Genomic DNA, 6,000 nt, shown 5'->3' on the forward strand with positions numbered 1-6,000 from the left:
CACTCAAGATCATGCTCTGGTGGACTAGTTGCCAAGTGATGCACTATGAGCTCCTGCCAGTGGGCCAAACCATTACGGCAGACCTGTACTCGCAGCAGTTGGAATGTGTACATCAGGCACTAATGCATAAAGAGCCAGCATTGGTCTGTGCTAATGGTGTACTCCTCCTCCTTGACAATGCGAGGCCGCATGTGGTTCGGGAAGCCAGAGAAACCATCCAGGACAGCCAGGGACACCTGGGCTGGAAGATACTACCCCATCCACCATACTCTCTTGACCTCCAGTAGACTACCACCTTTTCCATTCCATGGAAAACAATCTTCGTAGGAAATCTTTCAACAATCGGCCAGACCTCGAAAAGGCCCTCACAAACTTCTTTGCGTCCAAGAAGTGAAGTAAACTTAAATGAGGGCACCAATAACTTAAATACTTAGGACCTGTACTGTCTTAGACCTCTAAAACTTAGTACCTCTAAAAGTCTTAGTCAGGCTGGCACAATATAGGGCCATTTTACATCATGACTGTGTTTCATTCAGCTTATTGAAAGTGACATTATGAAATTTTTAAATCACATCTTTCTTGAAGGAAGTGGTACATCGAAACCATACTAACGCCATTTTGCTTCTTATTTCCCGTGTAACGTTACTGTGCTTTTTGTCGGACGCACGTGCATAGATATAAGTGTATTTGTGCGAGGGAAAAAATGTAAATAAATATTCTATTTTTATTTGCTTTTTTAATTTATATCTGTTTTCCACCCTAAAAATGGTAACTGCGTATAATAAATCTCAAAACTATAGCATTTCAAAAGTAATCCATATCGTATGAATTTTGCATAATACGGATACTTATATAATGCTTCAGCTAATAATAATAATGTCAAGTCTGGAAAGTAAAGTAAAGCCTAACAAAAACCGAGTACTCGGCGCGATTATAAACATCTGTTATGCAAGAAGCAATTCATAAACCTTGTTTGTTGATACGTCGTCAAATTCTAAATCTCTCTGTATATGTATACATAGGAAGTTAACTGAAATACCAACTTAATTTATCACTTAGACCCATAAGGCATGAACCTAGGCCCCGTATTTTGGATACACTGCAAATCCTCCTATAGCCCCTCAAAAATCCTTTTTTTTTAAATTTATTTCTGAAAACTGCGATGCTGAGTTGCAGTGCAATAATTGCATAAGCTGTGAGATATAAAAATTTTAGAATTAGTTCGATGCATAATTAAATAACATTAGCTACTATAAAGAGATTCATTAGAGCCTAAATAAATAACTCAGTTTCAACAACTGGTTGGTCAAATTACAGAGATTTTAGGAATCAATTATAGAATTTGCTAGAAACTACTAAATCCTGCTAATATTTTGGGACATATTTTCTTACTGTACTAATGTTATGAATTTTCATTATTCCAGTCTTGAGTTGTAAGGAACATCGTAATAATACCAGTGGAGATTCTATTATTTATTAAAGGGTCTAGTCTGGACACCGGTCGAGATAGATATCGGAAAACCAGTAGAGATTCTCTTTTTACTCGACATCAGACAGGAGAGCGAGTCTGACTCCTTCAAATTCCGTCCTCGCAAAATGAAGGCTGGAGACTCTGGGAAAGGGGGTAGTTTGTTTTCAAAAGTAGTGTTTCGCACGTGCTTATAGCTAAGGATGGCGGTAGCCAAAAGAAAAACCAACCAGTTCGAGTAAATCGTGAAATGTTTCGAAAACATCTACTACTGTTAAGCAGTAATCTGGATAGCACATTTAGTATAGAGCATAGAAAAAAGAAATGGGTAGAGTTAATGGATATTTTAAATACAAAAACAAATGGCCTTTCCAAAACTTCAGGTATGTGGAGAAACATAAGCATAATTTCAGTTAAGATCTTATGCCAAATGGAAATTTTCTAAAATGTTACATGTTTGTAAACTATTTGTTAACAGAAATTTTACGATTAAAAATTTTTTTTGTTTTAAAAGGTTATGCAATAATATCATTAATCAAATCATTGAAATATACACTCAAGAGCCAAAACATTATGACCACCTGTCAATAATGAGTTGGGCCACCTTTGGCGCGCAACACGGCTTCAACCTGCCTTGGCATGGATGCCACAAGTCCTTGATAGATGGCCGGAGACAGATTGTACCAGATGTTGTAGCAACGGTCACGCAAATCCGAGATATTGCGAATTAGTGGTCTTTGACCTCTGAGCTGCCGTCCCATGACATCCCAAATGTGTTCTATCGGATTGAGATCCGGTGAGTTAGGCGGCCAGGACATTAACTGGAAAATGAGCATCATGTTCCTGGAACCACTCCAACACAATTGTAGCCTTGTGACACGGGGCGTTGTCCTGTTGGAACATTCCATTTCCAGCTGGAAAAACAGAGGAAATGTAAGAGTGCAACTGGTCCGCAATGATGTTCAGATACCCTGTAGCATTCATAGTCTGCTCTACCACAACCACGGGTCCCAGAGACGACCAAGAGAACGTCCCCCAAAGCATAATACCACCACCACCGGCCTGCGTATGACCTACTGTGCATTGAGGGAGCAACTGTTCTCCTGAAAGACGGCGTATCCTGACACGGCCATCGGCGTGATGAATGACAAACCATGATTCATCTGACGAGGCAACACTCTCCCACTGATCCATGGACCAGTCGCGATGTTCCCGTGCCCAGCGCAGGCGCAGTTGGCGATGACGTTTGGTCAGCAAAGGCACACGAGTGGAACGTTTGCTGCGTAGCCCCATATCTAACAGTGTCCTCTGAACAGTGTGCTCCGATACTTTTCTACTTGGCCCTGTATTGTATTCGGCTGTCAGCTGAGCCACTGTCTGGCTCCGGTTTTGCTTCATCATGCGAGACGGTCTCCGACGACCTTTTTCTTTGATAGCGTGTGGACGTCCAACACCATGTTGTCTACTGCTGGTTTCACCATCATTCATGCACTTTTCATACGTACTAACAACTGTAGATCGCGAATAACCCACGGGTCGTGCAGTTTCGGAAATACTTGTTCCGAGCCTTCGAGCAATTACAATCTGCCCTCTATCAAAGCCGTAGCCTTTCCCATCACACACAGAAGTAAGTGAAAGAATGATTCTTCAGACTCTTCAGAAGTAGTTAAATACCACTTCCACCTGATCACGTGCCTTCCACGTCATCCAGGCGCGTTCATCGCAAAATGTAGGGCTGGTCATAATGTTTTGGCTCTTGAGTGTAGCATTGCGTACGCGTGTTTAATATTCCTATTGAATTTGAATAATTTTTTTTTAAATTCATACTTAATAATTAATTAATTAATTTTTATAATTAATTATCAGATTTTTTATATTTATGCGTTAATATATTTACAAGAATTTAATTTAACTGAAAATTATCCAGATATTTTACTTGAAATATGCAGGAGATTCTAAAAAATATTGGAAATTGACATTTGTATCGGTAGAGTCAAAACTACTTAAATAAGGTTTTAATTCAAAGTTATTTAATATGAATGTTGAATTTAGGATGTACATAATTTAAATATGTAGTGCATATTCTTTAATGCATTTGTTAATGTATTACATTTTTACGCACTACAAATTAAAATAAAAGTAAAGAGAAATATATTATAATTTAAAACAAAAAATTTCAAAATTTATAAAATTTATAAATTACTCATCAAAACATGAAATGAAGTACTTTTTACATTAGTTTAAAAATTACAATTTTAAATTAAAAATAAGCACTGCTTCTTCATGTGTGAATAAGGTAAAAAAAAAAAAATCATTCTCTTTAGAACTGAATTAAGGAATTGCTTATCCGATAGGTCAATAGCCTATATCATACTGATATGGAATCAAGCCAGTTATTCCTAAACTTTAATTCAGGAGTTATTGCTGTCTTTTATGTGGATGCTCCGGTAAATTATGGCCTTAATTTATTGATAAGGGTCCGTGCTATAGGTTAAAACACTCGAGTTTTTCGCAAATCTTAAATTAAAATATCCATTACGTACACTTCCAAAAACTATCCGTGACCTCAGCCGTCTTCAGTTTAGCTCTAAAACGACAGTCAGAAATTTAAACGGCAGCTATCCAGCTGACGGAAAAATTTCTGATGCGTCGATCTCTGTAATCATCGAGACGATGACATGAGACCAACACTTCCTTACAGAAGATCCTTCTGTAAGGAGGTGTTGACCAGGCTCGCTCTCTGTCGAGTAGATCGCCAAAAAAAGACCGCTTCTTCCATCTCGACGTTGTCCAGACTAGGGCCCTAGGTTATTTGTCCATTCAAGCCATCCAACCAATGGCCGAGTGGTTAACACCGCTTAGTACGGGTAGTTCGAACCCAAGCGAATGGACTGGCTGCATGATTATTTTATGTGACCTTTCTCCATGTGTAACGCGGACACAAGCCAGTTTTCCTTACAAAATCCCCCAGAAAATATATATCCCGTTAGGCAGATAATTTTTGAGAGCTTTGCTATATTCAAGTAATCTAACGTAATCTAATCTAACTTACCTGCGTATGTTGTTCAAGTGGTTGGGGCTGGTTTTTTGACATAAAGTTGTTGAATATTAATTGAGTCAAATGCATAGTGATTAAAAGTTTGGGATACTCATCGGAGAACAGCCTTGGTGGCGCCAATTTGGTTCCTTTGAGGATCCTTCGACTGCCATGTAACAGACCCAGGCTTTATTCCCAAAGTTATTATCGTTTTCAAGGGCATGCGGTGTGGTGTTGGTGTATTTAATTATGGCAAAGCACACTAGGGCTATCTGCCTAAGGGAAGGGATGCCTTTCGTGGATGATTTTCTAAGGGAAACTAGCTCGTATACACGTTACACATGGGGATAACCACGAAAACGCCCATGCAGCCAGCCCGTTCGCGGGATTCGAACCTCGGACCGAACTACCAGTGTTCAGCGTCTTTACCGGTCGGCCGCTGGTGGGCATTCAAGGGCATGCGAAACTCGTGCGCTGCTGCTCTTTTCATTGATTGTAATAGATGGCAACACGAGCAAGCAATTGCATATCAAGCAGCACAAAATGACGATGTTACCAGGTTATAACTCCAGTGTCGACTCGGAAAACTACACACTTTTTCCCAGGGCAGGGCCGTTCCTAGGCCATTGGCTGCCCGTGTACTTTCCTAAGATTGCTGCTGCCAAGTAAAAAAATGCTCAGTGATTAATACAATTTTTATTTCATACTCAACTAAGTACTTACATATAACAAATTATATAAAAAGTACTTATAATGAATGTAAAATATTTCGGTCCGGTTTTACGAGAGTCTGACCGCGTCTGATGTTCACCACTCGGTACTTAGGTACTGCAGCCCTGTAGGAACGGCCCTGCCCTGCGGATGAAAAAAGACGAGTTACTTCTCCCACGCTATGCCATTCCTTCACACTCTCGCACAACTCTCGCTCTCAACACAAGTTCAGTTGACAACTTGTGTTGTTGGAACAAGTTTATTTGACAACAATCAATCGTATCTCCTCATATCACATCAGAAATGCTGGGGAAGAGAGTGTGTAGCGATCTCGACAGCTATATGCTTGCGTTACAGAGCAGTTCGAATATCATAAATCTGTTGCACTGAAGCTCTTTTGCAACATTGGTATGATATTCGACTGCAATATGCAAGACCCAGTGTCGAATCCCAAAGCCTTTATCATCTTAAAGGGCATGCTAAGCTCGTGCGCTGTAGCATTACGCTTTGGTGCTGATAGATGACAGGAGCAAGCAACTACGTTCCAAGCGGCACCAAGGAAGCATTCCATCACGTGATCGCAACACAGTAAGTAAATAAACAAAACCCTCGTGTTACTCGAAGCTCACTGTCCAACATAGCTTTGATCTTGTGATTAGTTACTATTACCGCCTTATTAATCTAACTTTCGGGGTTCCTGGGCAGTTTAAAAAATTCATTTATTCGCGGGAAAACGCGATGAATGGCAACAGTATGGTTGAGGCATATGATTGGTGTAAAAAAA

Source organism: Stegodyphus dumicola, chromosome 3 (assembly GCF_044657685.1).
Source record: "Stegodyphus dumicola isolate Sdum_Otavi_A_Nest chromosome 3, ASM4465768v1".
NCBI lineage: Eukaryota > Metazoa > Arthropoda > Arachnida > Araneae > Eresidae > Stegodyphus > Stegodyphus dumicola.